A 24,096-nucleotide genomic window follows, 5' to 3' on the forward strand; every position below is an offset into this window, starting at 1 on the left:
GTGAAGATTAGTGGGTCTTCCACAAACTGGCACCGTATCTGACACTCTTCAAAGGCCTTAGTGTACTCCGTCACAAACTATCGACCTTTCTTAAAGGTGACCCACGAGAGGAATAACGTCATATGGTATAATTAGGCATGTACTTGCTCTTCAGCTTCTCTGCCATCTCGGTCCATGTCGTAATGGGCCGTCCTTGCCGTTCCTTCGCAACTTGATCATTCTCCCATAGTATGCTGGACTGTTCACCAAGTCTCGTCTCCACATATTCATCGCACAGCTCGTCGTCCATGCGAGAGTAACGAAAGTGAGAGTTCATACTTGACTCCTAGTTGATGCTCCTCTTGTCGGTGCTCGTAGTCATCCAGGTGGTACTAGGGAATGGGGTATCCTCTATATCCTGGTCTAGTGTATCGTCGAGGTTGGGGTCAGGTAACGCTCATGGTCATCCCAGCATCAGGGTTGACCATCATATGGCACGTGGATGACTAGTACTATGCGTAGTGGGTATCGAGGAACCTCGTTAGGCTCCTCATATCAGCAGTTGTAGGGCCATATGTTGTCATTTTTGCCGTGATCTAGACATTCTGGCAACACCCTTGTTGTTGGGTGTTGTCCTGATCGTTACCCAACGCCACATACGGTTGTCGTCCCCAAGGAGGCTATGAAGTGCCACCTACGGGTGTTGGGAGATGGGGTTCCAAGACGCAAATGGGGCTGCCTCTCTCAAATGGCGACGAGCCTTCTGATCGGGGGGATATCGATCCCACTGATGCATCCTCTTGCTAGATCGTATCTCCACAACCATGGCTAATATTCTCTAGGGGGTACCTAAATGAGTTTTCTAAAATGGATGAATGCAGATGAGATGATGCTATGGTACAAAAGGCCAACTATGGGCAACCACAGCCTATGCTAATACGAATTCAATGTGGAACATCGTTGGGGACATCGTATGACATGTAATTCCCTATAGGTATGGACATACATGATGTAATGAACCTAGGTGGAAGTACATGTAGGCCCTGACTCGTGGAGTTTCGCCGAGTTCAAAGCTCTGGGTTGGGTCACCAATCACAATGACGGTGACCTCTGACCCTCATCCAAGTGATGGTGGCCACTACGGTGCCAAGCTGATTAGATTCGTTGGCACCCACACCTAACCTTGGGGCTAGGCTTGTACTTAGAAATTCACTCAAGACGTATCCTTCATGTAGTAATTTTCTCTCCCCTATCATGTCCCAAGCACAATGGACTACAGTAGAGTAGTATACTAAAGCCGATAAATGAAATGACGGGCAAGGGAAAGTGAGATACATCTTTGGTCATGTCATCCCGATGTGAATCTACTTCTCGATGAAATATTCAAAGCCGGTAGGTTTCCCAGATGCATGCCGAGATAGCTATGTCATCGCTCGCCTAGTGACAGGATGCAATGTAGGAGACGTTATGTGATGTGGGGGGTAGGGGGGGGATGCAGTGGCACAGGGTCTCGTAGCGGCACGACAAAGGACGCTTGGCGTGGCATGGTGCACACAATGCGTCAAAATGCGAGGGTGCGGCAGAATGCAGGTGTTGCAGCAATGTCGGAGGTGTGGCGCATGCGCTCAAGGTGCACGACTGTCTAGGAGGTGGCACTCGAGACTAAGAGGCACTACGACGTAGGTGCACGGGTGACTGGTGGCAATGGCACAGCAGGTGGCGCGATGCGCGGAGGGTAGCAGGCTGCATGACTAATGATGCTCGAGGTTGCACAAATTGCCTAGTAGCGAGATCGGATGCGCAATGTGGGTGGCACAACATGCAGCATGGCTCTACAATAATGGCGCAATGGTTGGGGAGCCATAAGCCGTAGCAAAAACAAAAATCATCCATCCATAGAATGCCCTTTGCGTCTCAAATCAATGGATCACTAAAAAAATATAACATGAATCAACCTAATTTATTTAAAAATATTACCCCATTCAGGGTTTAGCATGGATCAATTTTGGAATATTTTTCTCCATAGAGCACCCACCATCTGTTTGAAGTGTGCTCACACTAACAGCCATAGGATCAGCCAAGCTTATCATAAAACTATGAGCCCATAGTGTTGTCCTATTCGGATATTATGATGTCCACCTCGTCCATCCATAGAATAGGAATATTTAAAATACATGATTAAATCATAGTGATCATTTTATAATGACCTCATAATATTTCATGCACTCATACACTTATTCAAATTGGATAAATCATACTTGACCTGGTCGACCTAGTTGACCAGGCCAGAAAGGCTTTGGTCAATTAGACTGACCAAGTCAACCCAATCCATTGGCGCTAGCTCATTGTCACCAAAACCTGATCGGGTTTGACCTGATCATCAGCCACATAATAGGTGCCTAGTGCCAAGTTGCTAGTATTGAACATGCCACCACTACAATCCAAGAAATGATGATAAGAAAAAATAAGGAGAGAAAATTGTAATGAGCCTAAGAGTGAAGGAGGGAACTTCTTGTGTCATCAATGGCATGACACACAAGAAACCAAACCTTGTAAGGTACTTATGTCACCATTTCATCATTTTACCTTGTAAGGTAATCCACAACCTTACGGAGGGGCGACGATAGAGCACTTCATTACTGTCACCATTTCACCTCTCCAATGGAGCGAGCAATGTCTGGTATTAAACCATAGTCACATACTTTTTAATTTATTGGGTATCCTCATCCTTGTTAAATCGATACCCTTCCTCATTAGTATCACTCGTTGATGGAGGACCATCTCGAGGACGACGCCACGATGACGAAGAACCATCTCGAGGATGACGCGACGGGATGTCATCAGCCACGCCGAGCAGCTCGCGCCGACGCTCGCCACCCGGGGTTTAAGTACCCCGTGTAAGAACTTTTATCTTTTTACTTATGCTCATTTTCATGTGTGTTTGTATTTTTGGATTCGTGGACTGCGCCAATGTTGTTGGGCCCCGTCCTCGTCATTTTTAATTTTTATGTTTGTATTTTGAATTTGTAAGGGAGGCCGAACCACGTCTCGCGACGGTTCGTCCTCTCCCACGTTCACTTGGCACCCATCCTCACTATATAAGGGGATGGCATGCCCAAGGAACACCTTGGAGTCATTGTTGAAAAGTTTATTCACAATTCGTCTCCCCCCCTATCGTAGAGAGTAGTGTAGGGGGTTTGGCTAGCCCCACCCCACGTTGAGATCACTCCGTGGGTAGAGCCCACGTCTCCCCGTCGAGATCACTCCGAGGGAGATGTGTTAAAGCGCGCAGTCGAGATCACTCCGATGCGAGGAAAGAGTTTCAAGAAGCCGCCGCCATCAAGAATCGAAAGAGGCCTTCGTCGAGATTACTCCGGGGGTCTTGGGAGATTCAAGAAGCGTCGCCGACATGCCATCAACCGGGGAAATCTGCTCCGTCGAGGGAGCACACCCCAGATCCGTCAAGAACTCCTCTTTCTTGGAGGGTTCTTGGTTGTTACAGTTCAAGAAAGCCATTTCTTGGTACCTTTTTCCACCCTTCCACCATTTCTTGATCGCCCACCCCCCTTTCCCCATCGTTTCTTGATTCCCAACCGCCTCGTCTTGCCTTTTTTGATCGCCCACCCTCCTTTCCCCATCGTTTCTTGATTCCCAACCGCCTCGTCTTGCCTTTCTTGATCGCCCCCTCCTTTCCGCATCGTTTCTTGATTCCCAACCGCCTCGTCTTGCCTTTCTTGATCGCCCACCCTCCTTTCTCCATCATTTCTTGATTCCCAACCGCCTCGTCTTGCCTTTCTTGATTGCCCACCCCCCTTTCCCCATCGTTTCTTGATTCCCAACCGCCCCGTCTTGCCTTTCTTGATCGCCTCCCCTCCTTTCTCCCATCGTTTCTTGATTCCCAACCGCCTCGTCTTGCCTTTCTTGATCGCCCACCCTCCTTTCCCCATCGTTTCTTGATTCCCAACCGCCTCGTCTTGCCTTTCTTGATCGCCCACCCCCCTTTCCCCCCCGTCTCTTGATTCCCCCCCGCCTCGTCTTGCCTTTCTTGATCGCCTACCCTCCTTTCTCCCATCGTTTCTTGATTCCCAACCGCCTCGTCTTGCCTTTCTTGATCGCCCACCCTCCTTTCCCCATCGTTTCTTGATTCCCAACCACCTCGTCTTGCCTTTCTTGATCGCCCACCCCCCTTTCCCCATCGTTTCTTTATTCCCAACCGCCTCGTCTTGCCTTTCTTGATCGCCTACCCTCCTTTCTCCCATCGTTTCTTGATTCCCAACCGCCTCGTCTTGCCTTTCTTGATCGCCCACCCTCCTTTCCCCATCGTTTCTTGATCCCCAACCGCATCCTCTTGTCTTTCTTGATCGCCCACTTTCTTTCCCCTTGATTTCTTGATTTCTTGATTTCTTGAATTCTTGATTTCATGATTTCTTGATTTCTTGATCTCACCATATCTCCTTGATTCCCCTTCGTTCTCCCCTTCGCCCTCATCTTTCTTGATTTCTTGATTCCCACCCTCTACGCCATAACCGATTACTTGGTTTTCTGCCCCACCCCCACGACTATTCCCACGATACTTGGTTCGAGGAAAGAGTTTCAAGAAGCCGCCGCCATCAAGAATCGAAAGAGGCCTTCGTCGAGATTACTCCGGGGGTCTTGGGAGATTCAAGAAGCGTCGCCGACACGCCATCAACCGGGGAAATCTGCTCCGTCGAGGGAGCACACCCCAGATCCGTCAAGAACTCCTCTTTCTTGGAGGGTTCTTGGTTGTTACAGTTCAAGAAAGCCATTTCTTGGTACCTTTTTCCACCCTTCCACCATTTCTTGATCGCCCACCCCCCTTTCCCCATCGTTTCTTGATTCCCAACCGCCTCGTCTTGCCTTTTTTGATCGCCCACCCTCCTTTCCCCATCGTTTCTTGATTCCCAACCGCCTCGTCTTGCCTTTCTTGATCGCCCCCTCCTTTCCGCATCGTTTCTTGATTCCCAACCACCTCGTCTTGCCTTTCTTGATCGCCCACCCCCCTTTCCCCCCCGTTTCTTGTTTCCCACCCCCCCCGTCTTGCCTTTCTTGATCGCCCACCCCCCTTTCCCCATCGTTTCTTGATTCCCAACCGCCTCGTCTTGCCTTTCTTGATCGCCTACCCTCCTTTCTCCCATCGTTTCTTGATTCCCAACCGCCTCGTCTTGCCTTTCTTGATCGCCCACCCTCCTTTCCCCATAGTTTCTTGATTCCCAACCGCCTCGTCTTGCCTTTCTTGATCACCCACCCCCCTTTCCCCATCGTTTCTTGATTCCCAACCGCCTCGTCTTGCCTTTCTTGATCGCCTACCCTCCTTTCTCCCATCGTTTCTTTTTTCCCACCCCCCTCCTCTTGCCTTTCTTGATCGCCCACCCTCCTTTCCCCATCATTTCTTGATTCCCAACCGCCTCGTCTTGCCTTTCTTGATCGCCCACCCCCCTTTCCCCATCGTTTCTTGATTCCCAACCGCCTCGTCTTGCCTTTCTTGATCGCCTACCCTCCTTTCTCCCATCGTTTCTTGATTCCCAACTGCCTCGTCTTGCCTTTCTTGATCGCCCACCCTCCTTTCCCCATTGTTTCTTGATCCCCAACCGCATCCTCTTGTCTTTCTTGATCGCCCACTTTCTTTCCCCTTGATTTCTTGATTTCTTGATTTCTTGAATTCTTGATTTCATGATTTCTTGATTTCTTGATCTCACCATATCTCCTTGATTCCCCTTCGTTTCTCCCTTCGCCTCATCTTTCTTGATTTCTTGATTCCCACCCTCTACGCCATAACCGATTACTTGGTTTTCTGCCCCACCCCACGACTATTCCCACGATACTTGGTTCGCTGTCTTGCCGCCCACGACTACGCGTCGCCAGCCAAGCGCGCGCCTTGTGCGCCCTCAGCTCCGACTTTTGTTGCACGCCACCCGTGGACTCAGCTCTCTGCTGGTAGTTACGACCGCACCGTCCGCACCCGGTTTTGTCCTCGCCAACGACACTTGTCCGCACGACCCGACACTAAGCATCCGCTCGACGACTTGGACGCCTTGGACTAAGCGATACAAAGGTCAGTCTCGTCTCCCCTCTATAAACTCCAGTATTATTATCTTCGATAGTCTCGTCTTCCCCTATCGCGTCCGCTACCGTGATATTCTCGAACATCATCGGATAGGACTAGCCACCTTGTCGAGCATAGGGATTCTTGTGGTAGACGGACTGTCATCCGACTTGGACGCCGAACTCTCCAGGGCTGTTAGATGCCCCTCACTTAGTAGACGTCTAGTAGGTCCAGCGGGTCATTGGGAGTTTGATCTTAGGTTCACTCGTCTCTCATTGATCGGTACGGCCGACGTCGCTATCCGTCAAGTCCTTATCTGCTCATTCGTATTTTCTCATCATTCGGCTTACATCCCATACATTCGCATCATAACCCTGTGACGTGAAACGCGCCGATCGATCCCGGCCGTCGTCGTTTCACATCACTCGTCCAATCAGATTGCTGCTCAAGTGGGTCTCAATGTTCTCGCATGTTCCATCACCCGATCATCTTACAATAATACAAAAACTTTGACCATAAGTTTAAGGTATTTTAGTCTAACCATTTTTTCTTCACCAAGAAGATGCAACATTAAATATTAGTTTGCGATACTTTAAAATTTGTGTGTTATGCTTGGCCATAAGCCGAACACTTTATTATGAATAATTATTTGATTCAACAGACCGACACTTCCCAATCCAATCGATGTATACAATCATAGATATTTTTAAAAATATATATTTACATAACTGTGTTTTGGATTATTTTCATTTTAGTACATAAAACATTTAATGCGTCAGTATATTCATTGATATAATTCTAAAATTTTCTACAGCCATGTTTAAGTGATGTACAAAAAGAATATCTAGAATATTATATAACATGAAATTGTGTTTATTATATATTATAACTTCAAATGTTGGAATATATTTTGGGCAAAATAATACTTTTAATTAATGAATTTTTGTTAAAATTAAGTTCTGATTATTGTGCTTATTTTTTTTATAGTCCTTACTGCTTAAATAATATGTTTTCATGCATTGTTTGGTGATTTTAGAGTCAATATGAGGGGAAAACATCAATAATTCCTTTAATGAGGTTCTTATGAAGAATCTTCATCTCCATGTCCCCAGGTGATGGAAGATTTTATCTGAGACATTGAATTTAAACCACTACTCAGTCGGAGATAAACATAACAAAAAGTGACGATGATAATCAGGACATAAGTAAGGGATGGTATATTGACCCATATTGTTATGCTTTAAATACAAATATTTCATATGAAAAATACATTTAGTGGTTATCTTTTGTTGAATATCATATAAAATTTATCTACTTGATATTATATGTATACATGTGAACATTTAGTTAACAAGATGTTCAAACTCGAAGTGGGTCCTTTTAGACTTGTATCTACATCACCTTTAGCTGGATACACTCCAGCACCATCAAAGACAAGCCTAATGAGTCCACCCTATCACTGTCTTATTCTAGAATAAAATTTATTCAAACTAATCTTTCATGACTTATCAAATTAAACTAATAAAATTAAACTAATCATTTTTAACCACTTAACATGGTAAGGAATGCTAAAAGCTTGTGCAATAACACAATTGATGGTGTCAATGTAGTCGTGGGGGAATACATAATAATGGCTGAACTAATGTGCATCGACTAGTGTCCAAACTAGTAGGGTTTGTCATTCTTAGAGGCTTCATAGTGAAGTTTATCAGAATGCATTCAAATATTATTGCTCTTACTTAAGAATGATCATACATTATCCATTGATAACGGTGGACATCATTTTTAGAAAACCACGATTGAGCTAGGATGGTGTGGCCCGTTTTTATGAGAATTACAACACATAGGATCTTCTCTACACAAGACTACGCCTTAAGAGGGATCAAGTTTTGATTATTGATCAGAAAGGATGTGGTGTTGATACGCAATACCTCATAAGGTTTGAAGTTGTGAACCAGTGGTAGATCAAAGTGAAAATTTAAGGTGCTTTATACGGTGCTGATATTGCTCCATGGGTCAATAATGTTCATGCACATTGTATCCTCAATATTTACCTATATATAAAAGAAAGCAATTCTCTAGATGCTATAATCTTAATTAGATTTGGCCGAAGAGCAATATCACCATAAAACCTAAAAATGTGATCATAATTGATTCCTTAATACCAGATATATCATTATGTTTTAGAGCATTGATGATGCCCATGTCGTCTACCCCATGCTCATTCTCATCCTCAAATATTTTCTTTCCCATAGATAAATCAATATCACCATCATCATTCCAAACGTAAACTTGTGATTTGGATATCAGTTGGCTCGGTGATCATACTCTTCATACTTGAACGCACTAGGACGATTAGGTTGTAAATGGTTGCTATGATTGCTTATAGACAGTATTTTGGTTGTATGGCTCCAGTCGAGGACAGGTCAACCAATGATGATCTCAAGTATGCCAAGTCGAATGTTTTACCCAATTGATCGAGAAAACATGGACCAGAAAACACTCCGTAGTATCCGACATCTCCACGAGTGAAGCAAAATAATGTGGAAAGTGGAGTGAAGATGGAAAGTATCCTTATTGTTTTGGTGTGCTTGGTCAACAATAGGCATATTAAAATCCCCTCAATGATTCTACATGGAAAAGTAATGGTCCTATGAATGACATGTTATGAGATGGTGGTGACAAAGTTTTGGTTATGATACCAAAGTGATATGGAAAAGGGTTTTGTAAAACTCAGAGATATCACTACAGGGATAAGCCAGCAGTGCATATGCCTGACCTAGAAAATCAAGTGAAATAATAATTTAAAATGTTTTAATGAAGATGACCGCCCAATTGTCCTCTATGGATGGGAGCATTATCTTTTGGCATCGTGGGAATTTAATACTTAGTAGCTTGGCACCCAAAAACCCAGAATGGCACTATGGAATACAGTAACTTCAAGATCTTCCACTATTGACGATGAAACCTAGATATATGGTAGAAAGGCAAGAACACTTAATGAGAGAAGGCTGTTTAAAAAAAAGAGAGACAGGCAAGGATGAACCTTTTTATGGGAATTTTGGACCTCAATCAAAACTATCCAAAATCAACTGTGTCCGAATATAAAATTTCAGACAGATACGAAGATAAAAATCTAGAATGATTAATAATACTGCATTCGCACACATCAAATATGTGATTTCTTACTCATTCAAGTGAGCACCTTCCCTCATTCAAATTTCTAGTCTCTACAGACATCCATCAATGCTTTGTGGTGATGGATATTATTTATTCCCACAAAATAGGGTGGTAGATATTTGATTTCCACTTGATCAGGCTCCATGACAAGCATCCATCAGGGAAGATGAACATTTTATACAAGGGGGGCACAAAATTTGGCTCGCATGGGTAATGCATGTGCAGCCCCTATACATATAGTTTTGGGAAACGTTTCATAAAATAATTAGGTAAAGTTTTACAAAAGTTCCCTACTATCAAAGTACTTAGTAAAACCCCTGAAACCTAAAGTATATCTGTCCACGTCTAAAGAAATCTTATGCAGTTGACCCTCTAGCCCAAAGTATCCATCTCATTGATAACTTCAATGGGCCAAGAACCTTTATTTGGTGGACCTTATTAACCAACTACTTCCAATAAGGATTAATTAATTAAGGATAAATTTCACCCAATCGATTGGTTAATTCACTAACTATGGGGTGATAACCTACATCTTGTACCTGAGGGAGTGCAAATGAATAAAGAAAATTCTGACGGAAACTTTTAAATCTTTGGTTATTTTGTATGTCTCATCCTTCATTTGTACTATTCTAGAAAATGATTTGGGGTATAGTTACCTATCAAACCCTAATTTGTAATTTTCATTAGTACTGATGCATGGAGAAATTTTTCGAGAACACCTTTAATAAATCCAGTACTCTTCCATAGATTTAAGTGTGTCGTCTTCCTTGTTCCAATGTCCTCTAATACAGAGGTTGGGTGATCCCAGGTTGACAATACTACCATCTTCATAGACTTGTTGTTCCATCCAAGCTAAGACAGTTGGAGGTGTGCTGATTAGGTACTTGTAGGTCATTGTAAAAGCACAACACCCTATATGCAAGATATCTTTGGTACGTTAGGTCTGGGGACGAATTGAACAGCTGTGACAATGATCAGCTTGATCGCCGCCAGGTATAATGGCATTCAGGGATTCACAGTGTTCAATTCAATGAATCCTTTTCCCTAAGAGAACCCACTAATGCCCATTGGAGTGATCATAATCATCATAGAAATATTAGTTTGGAATACTTCAATGTCCTTCTCGAATATCATTCAGATATAATAAACTATATTATATTATAATAAACTAGTTATAATAAATCACATGTTTAATCATTAATTACCACCGTGGCCTGATCTCCTTATGATTCACATAGTCACTCTATTTATTCATGGACTTCTATTAATTTTATTGTGTTATATTATATTATAGTTATTTCATATAATTAAAATATTATATTAATCCATATTAGATGAGGCATGGAATGTGTTACTGGCTTGCAGGCCACATATTTTATTTTGACACATACGATTCGTGGGTTAGTGTATTAGAAAAAGAGATAGAATTTTATTTGAGTTTGCAAGCAATTGGAAGACGGGTCATATAGTACCAGACATAACCATGTAAGGGCATCCTTTAATTTAATAAATTATAAGGATGAAAAGGGAGTTTGTGATGTTTATACAGAACTAAAGAGTGAATGAACGGAAGAAGAAAACAAAAACTTTGTTTACGGGGACGTATCTGATAATAAACATAGAAGTGATACATCTGCACTAGGCATTTCTAGTGGCAGAGCCCTCTCGCCTCAACCAATGAGGCTGTATCCTGCTTTTCATCTGGGTACACACCTTCTTGTAAAAGTACACATCTAAAGGTATTATGCAATAAGAGGAGACTGGAATTTATAAGTCAAGATGTCGTTAGAGGATACCATTGTCTGCTTATATTCTTACCCTATTTGATAATAAATGGATACCAGTATATAATAAAGAATAAGAGATTGTGTCAATAAGGATTAGAAACACAAGATATGTGTGAGTATATTTAGAGAGAGGGGGCAAGAGGGAGAGCGGTGGAGACACCGTTGTTGAGTCAACAACCCCACAATGATGATCCCAGAGGATATTCCCACCGACTGCACCTACAACGGCCAATGAACTACCCCAATGTAATTGCCATGCCCCACATGATCCGATGTTCATATGCATGTAGGGACAACATTGGAGTTTCAACCTACGCCATCTTGTTCTCCCTTTCTACTCACTTTATTGTTATTCTCCTCTATAGATATATAAGACCAAAACTTGAGCTTGTATTTTTTATGGTGAAATTTGTTTTGAAAATGAAGCTGCTTTGTTTAAAGATTTCTCCCCCCCCTAATCTCTCAGCTAGCAACAATGCTACCACCGGCGCTGCTGAGGGGTACCACCCTGAATGTTGGACGTCGTCTAGGACATCGTCCTGCCAAGTACCGAAATAATGTTCTGATACCAAGATGATGTCGGATGTTGTCACTAACATAGTCCAACAGATAATTCCCTAAGGAACTGTAACTATGTGATGCCATGACTCCTAGGCGGATGTACGTGCAGGCCCCAACTCTTGGGGTTCACCGAGCTCTAAGGTCCGAGGTGGATGACCGATGACAATGATTGTGACTTCTTGACCCTTGTCAGAGAGATGACGGTAACTACGGTGTCGAGCATAATAATTCCGTTGACGCGCGCACGTAACAGACAGGCTTGACCTGTACCTAAGAATTCACTCGTTTCCTAATTTTCAATATATATACTTTCACCTAATCTAACTCGAAAGCGGTGGACACGAGTTGAAAATATACTAAAGATAGCAATGCAACTAAAGCGCAGAGGGGAATGGCGTACCTCGTTATCGGTGTCGCTCGTTGTTAGGGCCTTCGTGGGTACGCGAACCGGTACGGGCACGTGTGGTGGAGGAGTGCCAAAGATGGGCACGACTTCGCTCTACTGGTGGTACAGGTGCAATGCAGGAGCATGTATGTGAAGATAGTCGAGGTGGAGGAGGGATGGCAGCAATGCACCACGGTAAATGACCATCGCTTGGCAGGCACGACCGCATTGGTGGGTCGGTGTGGGCAGGTCGCATAGGTGTCACTCGTCGACGCAGAGCACGATCATTACATTAGCACAGAGCAGCGGTTGTGTCGTGCAGTCATAGCGATACGACACAGCGATACTGGCGTCCGCGCTAGGCAACAATTGGTAGGACGGATGCATAGCTAACGGCGAGTTGGCATCTCTAGTTCACCAGCAGTGCACGTCCGGCGATACAATCTCAGTGCGTTGATGGTTGCCCTGATAGAGGACCATCCAGTCAATCACGTCCCGATCCATTGCCAGCCACATCGTGAAGCGTGAGCCGACGTGAAGAATCTACAGTTCCACTACCGAGCTTTAGAGGCGACATCTTCTTATTGCTTCGAGTCATGTATCTTTATGTTCTTTCTTTCTTCCGTCGTCTTTGGATTATCGGGAGGTTCCTCCTGCATGAGTACCGGCCTCCCCTCGTACGTGTTTTATTTAAATTATGTTTAAGTGTCATCTTTAGGGGGAGGAAATTCATGTTGGGCTTCTTCTTCCCCTGAAGATCCTTTTAAGGGGAAAGCGCAATAGGCCTTCTCCTTAAAAGGGGGCCCAATATGGCCTCCATAACTGCCACATCCCTCTATAAAGAAGAGGGAGGAGTGGACGTGGAGGCCAAGGCTTGCATTTTGAAAATTTCAGATCTGTGTTGCTCTTTTGGAGCTACTATTTTTTTGTTTCATCGTGATTGTTTTCTGAAGAAGATGACACTATAGCTGAAAATTTTTCTTCGAGTTGCTCTTCTAGAACTTCATCACCACGGTTATCTCATCACCGATGATCGGATATCACAGTATTAGAGAAATGCTTTGACGGTCAGAAGTAGCTTGGTCTTCCCCTTCCTTTGTTACTCTGTCTTTTGTTCAAGTTGCTGTTCTTCGAAGAAAGAAGGGTGTTTATCGGTGTTGCTCATCATCGTTGAATTCAGATCGTCAAACAGTTCCCTCTTATTCAATGCTTCGAATACAGCTTATGGACCTTTCGGCGTGAATACAAGAAGATGCATTCTTCGTGACAGAAAATCTCTTCAATTTAGGGCCACCAGAGTCTCCTACGTACGGTGTCCAGAATTGTCCATCGGAGTCCTCCACGCTACCGAAGGATTGGAAGTTATGTTCCCATGAATCACTACAGACGTTGGTTCTTCCACCTTCAAAGCCGTCTCTTTGTGGCATCCTGCCTCGTTGTTAGCCTTGACTCACCGCAGTCGACAGTCCTGATTGCTATGCGAAGGCATACTTAACGGAATTGTTGACCATCGCTGATAATCTCTATGTGATATAGTACATCGGTCCCAGTTTGGCAGATCACGTCCAATACAAAGGCACGCTCTCGTTGAATCCACCTTTGACCTCTACTTCTGGGGTTAATACTCTAAGAGTGTTAGCTACTTCAGAGAGTCAAAGAGACTCCCACCACCGGAAGAAGATAGGTTTTGAATGAACAGTTCTGCTCAAGACCACCTGATGGCGTCATCCAAGCCACCCGCCGTCGCCATCAAGGACCGGGTGAAAGAAATGCTTGATTATCTCATTTGATTTTCGCTGTCTTCCTAGTCGTGACTCATGTTTTCTTTGCATTCGTCCCATTTTCTTAGCAAGGCAATGCGCCCCCTGTTTGTGTTTTCAGCGTCAAAGTGAAGGGATCCTTAATCTTTTGGATCCCTTGCTTTGCCCCTTGTCTTGTCCTTTCTCTTCTTGTTTTATTTAGTTTCAGTTTATTCCCTTTTATCTTGCAATGAGGGGGCCCATTAAATAAGGCCACCCTAAATGGACCCTTTTCTTCCTCCTTTTTGACCCAATTTGGGGGCCCATTGACCTCTCCCCTTTATAAGAGAAGAGAGGGGGCCCTAGACATTTCCGACCAGGAAGAGTTCAGTATTGTTTATTTTCTATCTTGGTCTCACCGCTTCGTTCAGCGAAGAACACGACGGAAGATTGAACGGGTAGAAGAGGAAGAAGGAAGGAAGGAGAAGAAGGCAGCAGAAGGATAATTGGGGAAGAACATGAGATAGAGGGAAGGAAGGCGAATTGAATTGACCTACCCCTCCCACGCTCATCCTGCCCGTCCCAGTTCTTGACGCCCAATTTGGCGGTGTATGCGCCACCTTCTCCTCTACCGCCGTGAATGGCGCCCTCTGGACCTGCAAGGAAGAATGGACAGATAGAGAGTAGGAGAGGGGTTAAAAAGAGAAGAGAAGAGGGTCAGGAACACTCCATCGACCGTTCCCTCTCAATTCGTTGTGCCCCCATTTCTCAGCGATCGCGAGCCAAGTCGCCGTTGTCGTTGGGAACTCCGCCGTGGAAGCCGTAGAAAGAACAGGAGACATTGACGGGAAGAAAGGTACGGGAAGAGGGGAATTCACTATTGGACTTCCTGTCTCTTCCCCTTCCCCCCCTTCTCTGATTCTCCCCCGTCCCCTCCCACGTGGGAGCTTGGTGCTCTGCCCGGCCTCTCCACTGTCGACCGATTCTCTCTTTGCACTGGTCCAGGCCACGCCTGATCATAGCCACTACCTGAACTGACCGACTTCTACCCAGCCAATTCACACCATCTGGCCTCAGTTAGGAGTCAAACCCGCCTTCGATCCGTGACACCCGCTCGCGTAGGCCGCACGCGTTGGCCCCTGCACCGAGTTACCAGTGCACCACAACTTGCACCACTTTGTTGCTGTGCTGTGCTCGCTTGCGCCCACGCTCATGTCACCTTTCCATTGTGCAGCAAGGAGTTGTGCCCAACAGCGCCACCTGCATTCGAGATGCACCGTCGCTGTCCGATTGCTGTCTGTGCTGCTCACCGTGCCGAAGGTATCTGCACCAGTGTCCGGTGTCCGTGCGCGATGGTGCCTGCCCACGATCACCCATCCGCGTCTCAGCCACGTCCCTCCGTCTCCAAGTACCGCCCATTGCTCCTGTGCTCTGCCGCCAGTCGAGACGCCCCTTATTCACCGGCTCTTCTCCATCCCACCCGGTCCAGCCGCACATCGACAAACAGCCTACACAATGAGCCGCCCGGCAACAAGGTACGCCCTCTCCCCACAACTCGTTATTTTACCTTATGCAGTATACTTTTGTCTCGATTCCACCGCTCGGGCTAGGTAGGTCAGAGAGGAAATAATAGAGTGAAAACTACAAAATATTCGAGTGTCTTACCGGTACAGACAAGTACGTCCATTACGTGCGAGCCCTTTGGATTGATTCTGTTCGAGCGTAGACAGCTTCGTCGCTCCGAGGAGGTTCAAGAGGCCACCGTCGCCGTCATCTAGCGACCCCCATCCAAGCTTGGTGCTCGGTGCCTCCCTCGAGTTGGAGCCTGCACGTATGACACGTAGGACATTCAAACTTGCATCGTAGTTACATCGACCCGTTAGGTTTACCCGTTCGACGATGACACCGTCGACGTTCAATACCACTATCCATTAGCGGCACAGAGCCATCATACTCGGTGTCGACCGGACGGTGTCCTAGACAACGTCCAACATCACCACCCAGCCCAAGCTTGATTGCCAATTTTCTCTAGTAATGTGTGGTGGTGTCTCACTTTTGTTCGCTCCTGCTGTGTGCTCCAGATCTTCATCAGGTCACATCTTCTCCTTCTATCATTTTCAGTGTTAATTATTTCTTTCACTGTCAATTTCTGATTGCTTATCGCCCCGAGAGAGGCTTAAATTTTTTTATACGACTTAGCCACCTTCATTGTGTTAGGATAATTCCCAGACCGTATCGGATCTGATCAATAACTTTGGAGTGCGGACGCTCCTGGACGAGATCGTTCCCAACTAGTAGTCTTTTGATCGGCTCACCCCGATCATTGGGAGCTTGCTCGTGATATAACCTGTCATGTGTCATCTAATTGATCTATGTTTCGTGTCGCCCGGCGATTGGCTTTACTTCTCGTTATTATTTTCTTAAATCATTTTAATATTCCACGACATTAACATTTCATATAGTGATTGATATCTGTGACATAACACAAATTGTCAATTCAAACCATCATGTTACATCATGTCGGGTATTTCAGAGTGGAAGTTCAACGATCGTTGGTTAGGCGGAGCTTCGACAAGCGTACGTAGCGACAAGAGGCCAATGTCGCGTGTAGCAACGACTCAGTCAACAGCTGTACACTTGTGGCAAACACCTGAAGGGCCAACCGAGGATGTCTAATGGCTTATGGGTGAGTCGTGCTCGCAGATTGCAAGCACTGTGCACTTGTCTGGAGGGTCCTCTAGAGGTTGCACCCACCGCACAAAATTTCTAGCATTGTAGGGGGTGCACTTGGAGCTCGCACACTCGTCCAGAGTGTGACTCATGTGTGAAGGAGTTCAACTTGCCATCGGCCAGTAGGATTTAACTTATGATTATACTAGTAAAATACAGACGCGTACCCTATACTCGCTAAGAGAATTAGTGGCTAGGATTCAATATTTGAAAATATAGTTGGTTAGGATTTCAAATAGTTAGGACACAAATAGACAGACATGATGAAATCTAGACAAGACACAGATAGACGGTTGAGATTTGGTTTAATAGAACTGATACAGGACTAAGCGGATCAGAACATTTGAACAAACTCAGCATCTATATTCAGCTATCACATACGTATTATAAATAGAAACAAACATGTATCATTTTAATATTGTGGAATAACAACGATCCTACTCTCTCATGTTCTTGTGCATCTTCGTCTTATTCTCTCTCTGTTGTCTATCCCAACACATTCTTCTCTTTCTTCAATCACACTCTTGTGCCAGGCTCAATGAATTTCAACATGGTATTAGAGCCACATATTGTCAATTTAGAAGACACATGTGTTTTAGTCACAACTTTTATAAACAAACCCCCTTTTGAGATTCTCTACAAAAAAGAACACGATTACTCAGTCTCAAAGGTTTATGGGCGTCTTTGTTATCCATGTCTAAGATCTTATTCACAAGACAACCTGCATCCAAGATCAGAAAGATGCATCTTCCTGGGATACAACTCAATGCATGTCAGCTACAGGTGTCTATCACTCCTACCTGATAAAATTTATATTTCAAGGCATGTTATTTTTGAGGAAGATAGTTTCCATTTTCATCAAATACTAAGTACAAAAGATAACTTGGATCACACTCACGTGTAGCATCTAGCATTCTGATTATAGAAAAAACACAAAAAATATTATTATCAGAACAAAATTATGCAACTGATAATAATACATCTGAGGGTTATACTAGTAGCATTCCTCAATCACCTAGTCTAGATGATCAAGTGTCAACCACATTATTAAATAAAAACACAGAATCATCTGATCTAGATGGTCTCGTCTTTCACGAAATTTCCATTACTCTCGATCATACTCCTCAACCAGGTGAAAATCTCAAAATGAAGAAACATAGTGATGTATACGATAAAGATAACAGTCATTTATCTTTATCAGCTATCAAACATCCTATTCCAGAATGTTTGTTTACGAGTCTAAAATACATTGAGGCATCTACTTACATTGAAGCATCCAAGGATAACAACTGAATGAAAGAGATGAAAGCTGAATAAGATGCTCTTATGCAAAACAGGACATGGGTTTTGATTCCTAGAAACAAAAATCTTCATGTCATCGGGTGTAAATGGGTATACAAACTCAAGTACAATCCTGATGGTAATATAGATAGATATAAGGATCGATTAGAAGCTAGAGGATTCAATCGGCAGGAAGGATTTGACTTCACATAAATGTTTAGTCCAGTAGTAAAACACAGTACAATATGTTTACTTATGTCATTAGCTATTAGCAAGGACTGGAAAATTCATAAACTTGATGTATCAAATGCATTTCTGCACGCGGAGCTGAAGGAAACTGTCTATATGGAGCAACCTCAAGGTTTTAAAAATACTTCTCATCCTAATTTCGTTTGCTTAGTCAATAAGTCTATATATTTAAAACAATCACCTCGACCATGGTTTTACAAATTAACTTCATCACTCCACTCTCTTGGTCTTGTTGGTTCTAAAACAGAAACATCACTGCTTTTGAAACATGATGGAGTTGAAATTTTTGTTTTAATATATGTTGACGATATTTGGATTCTCTCCAGAAACTAATGAAATTCAAAATGTCCTGATTAATTTGCATAAGCAATTTTCAATTCATGCTCTTGGACCAGCTTAGTACTTTCTTGGAATAGAACTTGTACCATATCATAAAGGATTTATGCTTACTCAATCAAGATATCTCTTATCTGTATTTAAAAGATCAAATATGGAAAATTCAAACCATAATCAACTCCCTTTCTCAAACTTCAACAGTCATGGCTGAAGACAGAACAATGAACTCTTTGAGTGTTACAGAGTATAGACATATAGTCGGAGCTCTATAATATTTAACTCTCACAATGCCTGCTATTGCATTTGCAGTGAATAAGACATGGTAAAAAATGCATTCACCTAACTCTAACAATTGGATTGCTCTCAAACACTTACTTTGTCATCTCAAAGGCAGTATTCTTCATGGATTATTCATTCATAAAATATCTGACTCTAACATTATTGCTTTCAGTGATTCTGACTAGACAGGTGATCGAGAAGACAGAAGATCAACTGGAGCCTACTGAATCTACACTGGAGGAAATATTGTATCATGGCGTTCAAGAAACAGTCTACGGTTGCCAGATCAAGCACTAAGGCAGAATATAAAGCAGTTGCAAACGCAACTGCTGAAATTCTTTGGATTCAGTCACTATTGAAGGAACTAAAAATGCAATCTGAATCCATACCAACATTGTGGTGTGACAATGTTTGTGCCACATATTTGATAGCTAATTCAGTGTTTTATGATAGAATGAAACACATAGAAATTAATTATCACTTCGTAAGTGAACAAGTTGCTACCAAAACACTTAAAGTTTAATACGTTAACAGTGATAATCAGCTAGCAGATTTACTGACTAAACCAATTGCGAAGATTCATTTTTCTTTTCTCAAGACCAAGCTCAACGTAGTCTCTGACTGCGATGATCTTGCAGGGGTGTGTAAAGGAGTTCAACTTGCCATTGGCCAATAGGATTTAATATACGATTAGACTAGTAAAATACGGACACGTACCCTATACTCGCATAAAGAATTAGTGACTAGGATTAAACATAAGAAAAAATAGATGGTTAGGATTTCACATAGTTCGGACACAGATAGACAGAAAGGATGAAATCTAGATAGGACACAGATAGACAGTTAGGATCTGGTTTAATAGAGCCAATACATGACTTAACGGATCAGACCATTTGAACAAACTCAACGTCTATATTTAGCTATCACATAAGTATTCTAAATAGAAACAAATGTGTATCATTTTCATATTGCGAAATAACAATGATCTTTCTCTCTCATCTTCTTGTGCATCTTGTTCTTCTTATCTCTCTCATCTTCTTGTGCATCTTCTTCTTCTTATCTCTCTCTGTTGTCTATCCCGAGACATTCTTTTATTTCTTCGTTCACGCTCTTGCGCCGAGTTCAATGAATTTCAACATCATGGAGTCGTGAGTCGCTGACACAACATCGGCTGTTTGGCGCGTGCAATGCGAGGCAGAGGTCGGTGTCAGCGTGACATCTGATCAATCGTGTGAGGTTTGTTGTGATGCTTCAGGTAGGTGCGGGGCTTTCACCACAACAGAATCACCTTTCCAAAGGGGAAGCGATGGGGCAGATGCCTCGTGCACGAACGTGCAGCTTGCCCTAAAAGTTGACCGCAACCCTGAGAGGGGCGGCGACGCTTAGGCAGTGTCGTTCCTGTTGTTGGAGAGAACTCCAGATGACAACATAAGAGCCCCTTCTCTCTCACACAGAAAAAGAAAGGAAAACACTTGTTGTTGTGATTTATCTTTGGTCCACACAGGTATTTATACAACTGATGGGGCTACCACCTTGGCAGGCCATGTAACTACTGGTTAGTTAGAATCACCTACCTGTGATTATCTGAACCGCCCACTCAGAAACAGAAAAAAAACTATCTTGAAACAAAAATAACAAGAAAGCAACTGCTCCAATAACTGTTTTCTCCTAGATTACCTTGATGTAATACGACAACGGCCGAGATCGACGGCTCGTATTACGTCACAGCTATGGGCGATGCGTGTTCAATTATGATAGTGAATGCGCTTTTAAAATTCTCAAGAGCGAGGAGGACGGTCCGATAGTGGCCGAGGATTCAGTAAATCCTAGAGAAGGAGAACAGGTCCGGGTCGACTCCAAGTGACCGACGGAACCCACACGATCTAGCACGACGAGAGGGGCGTTTGACGGCCCGGCGAAGTTCACCCCCGACAACAGAAATCGAACGTCAATCTCAAAGAAAACCCTATCGGTCGACAGTGGTGGCTAACCTATCCGTACTTTATCGAAGGGGAAAACGGAAGCGGAATAGATAGAGGATGACGGTACTAAAGAAAATAATAATACTGATAATCGTACGGGAGAACCGAGTAAGAACCTGGGTAAACGCTGCGAATCCTTGAGAGATATCGGCGCCGGGGAATCGACGACAGAGGCAATGCGTGACAAATGGTGGTTGCGGCCCACAGTGGAAGTGCGGTGTCCCACGAAGGAATCGTCAGTTGCGGGCACACGAGCTTCGAGTTGGGCACGACGGCGATCGCAGATGTGCCGACGCTTGGTCGAGGGCGCGAGTTGGCTGAGACACGGCGCGCGGCGGGCGGTGAACAACTGCGGCGCGCATGCGCGGACACGCGAGGGTGTGCGGGCGCTCGGCGCTAGACGGGCTGTGAGAGGCTACAGCGTTCGGCAACGCACGTGGGAGGCAGAGGAGCTCGCGGGTGGGGTGACGGTTGCGGCGGAGGGGAGGGGCCGTGGGGGGGTGCGCGCACGACAGCGGGATCGATGGCACGCGGTGTGCGTGCACACGGTGCTGGCGGACGGCATATGGTCGCGGCGTGCGCACGCGGCCGGCGCGTGCGGGCAAAGGGGAAAGGGGCCGAAGCGAGGGGGAGGGCTCCAGGCGACCGGCTACTGCTAGGTTGGGCCACTACCGCGCTGCTGCTGCGCTCGGAGTCGGCCGGCTGCTGTTGCACTGTCTAGTCGCGGGACCTGTGGGCAAGGCTCCAAATGACCGGGAGGAAGGAGTCCACCAGCGTGGCGAGTTCTGAGGGCGATGTCCTGCTTAGGCGTTGTCGTCGACGAGGAGAGAACAAGGTGCACGCCAGGCAGCCACCGAAAATGCTGGGAAGTCCAGAGGCGGCGATGGCAGCTGGGCTGGCGGAAGATCAAGCTATAGATCTAGTTCTCGCTGGAGGAAGATGAACAGTCTCCAGGTTGCTGGGCGAGAGGTAGAAGATGACTCCCTTCTATCTTTAACTCAAAGACTGAAAACTAAGTGAAACAATAAAAAATGTTCTGTTTTCAAAAGGCTCTGTCTTGCCCTTGGGCATGCCTTCCCCTTATATAGGGGAGGGGGGGGGGAAGGGTGCCAAGAGGCCAAGGACTAGAGGAGGGATCTGTCGCGTGACGTGGCCCTCCTCTTTACACGAAATCTCCAAGAAAGAGAATGAAACGTAAAAGACGGAATCGGTTCAACACACGTTCCGATCCGGTATTACAATTAAGGAAATGACAAAGAAAAAACTTACTTCGAGTACTTGAATTCGAGGTCGCGTACGTTGGCACGAGCGGCTCGGAGAGGTCGAACGCGTCCCATGTCGGTGTCGGCGTCATCGCGATGGTCCCCCATCATACCTCCATCACCTATTCTGCCCCCTTCCCCATCCCTTCTTCTCCTCCTCCCTCTTGTTTTTATTTGCTCTCCTTCCCCTTTCTTCTGGGTGATAGCTAGGTATTTTTTATAATGTACTTTCCAAAACACAAAATCACGTCTGAGTTGTAGGATATCCATCGTGTCCTTATAGGAGCACGATGGGCCCTTACTAAGGGTATGGTAGCCCTTACTAAGGGCACTATGCCCTCACAAAACCAACATAAACATGAAAATGAAACACGACAAACATGAGATCCGACGCTACGAACACAAAGATGACAAACACGAATAGAGACACGAAGAAAATGAAAACACAGACGCCATAAAACACGATAAAAATGAGCACGGACAGGCAAAAATCAAAACACTAGAACGTGTCAACGATCAACAGTCAGTCCATCTCCACAACTAGCCAATGGTCAAAGGTCAACTTGATCCACGGTCAACCAACTTCTCGTCCTGATTAACAATTTGGTCCACCCGGATAACTTTCTGATTCAGAGTACCAACCACGGTTGTTCGACCATCAGGTGCGGTCACTGTGGTAGCTTGTTTATTTACACAATCTAAGACGCCTTTGTGGACGGTAGCTTGTTTATGTCCACCTTCAGTCATCCTAGTCCGTATTCCGATATCTTCATAGCTGTCCTGCATTAGAGAGAGAATCTGAAATAATCACGAGAGACACATTATATGTGCACATAGGTAGAGACGGAGAGAGAATATGAGATGATGACTCGAGAGACAGCATATGTGTATATACCTAGACAGAATGAGAACGAAAGATAGACTACGGAGAATATGTATATATGGGTGTGAGAGAGAGATATAGAGAGAGAGTCAGAGAGAGATGCAGGCATGCAATCCAGACGGGACAGCCAAGCAGCAAAGCGCGTTTGGTTTCATCTTCCATTATGCCAGTGTCATGCCTTGATGGATAACGACGGGCTGAAATCTCTTCCATATATATCTCGGTCAAATCTTTTGCCGCAAAGTTATTGCCCTTATAATCTGGGAAATAGACCCGAGTCCGTTTGATTCGAGCTCATCTTCGCCAATGGCAATGACTCATCAAGTCGATTGGACGCGTATGGACCTTTACTGCGGAAACAAGAAAGTGGCATCTTTTAGATAACGTAATAAATATTACTATTTGCGTATTGTTTTCATCGACGCACACATTGGGGCCACCTGATATCGGCCAACAGTGACCGACTCTGACAATAATTCATAAAGAAACATCGATAACGCGTCTCCCGCTTAGAATGGAAATCATGACGGCAAAAAAGAACTCAATAGCCGACATTTACTCGTCAAAAAACACAAACCAACGTACACATCATCGTCTTTCAATACTCCAGATGCCAAAAAGTCAAAACCCTCAAGTTATTCTTGCAGCTGGAACCCGTAGCAATCCCACCCATGCGCCTTAAATGCGAAAGCTCACTTCCACCAGCTCCCAAACATCCCAAGAGCGTAGACTTAGAACTTGGAAGTGATCCGCACGGCAGTTTTCACACGGCGACTTTCCCACGACACAATCTTCCTCCTTTTATAAATTAAAAGGCCACTCGGAAGGCAGAGCCCAGAGCAACGCACTTTGCGTAGCTGCCATGGCCTTTAAGGGCGGAGTCGTGGGTCTTGTGCTCGTTTTGTCTCTTCTCCTCCCCTACACAGCGTGGGCACAGGGGTCAAGATTTTTCTTCCCCATCCCCCGCCCCTTCCGTCGTTCGCCGCCACCGCCATCTCCCCCGCCACCGCCGCGACCTCCGCCGCCGCCATCTCCCCCGCCACCGCCATCTCCGCCACCACCATCTCCACCGCCGCCTGCGCTCTGCCCGATCTTGCCCTTCAGGCTGGACGTGTGCGGGCAAGTTCTGACCCGTCTCAAACTCGGTCTACGGCCCCCGCTGAACGGCTGCTGCATCGTAATCGGAAGGCTCACGGACCGGCAGACTGGGCCCTGCCTCTGCCTGGAGAACCAGCGCGGGTTCCTCGGCCCGGGTGTGAACGTGCCCGGCGACCTGGCCCTTCTTCTCACCTATTGCCGTAGAATCGTCCCCCCCGGCGCTATCTGCTGAGGTGGGCTTCTCCGCCGGCGCGTCTTTGTTCTCGACGCACCTGTCTTTCTTTACCCTACATGTTTGGCC

This window comes from Wolffia australiana, chromosome 13 (genome assembly GCF_029677425.1).
Source record: "Wolffia australiana isolate 7733 chromosome 13, ASM2967742v1".
Lineage (NCBI taxonomy): Eukaryota > Viridiplantae > Streptophyta > Magnoliopsida > Alismatales > Araceae > Wolffia > Wolffia australiana.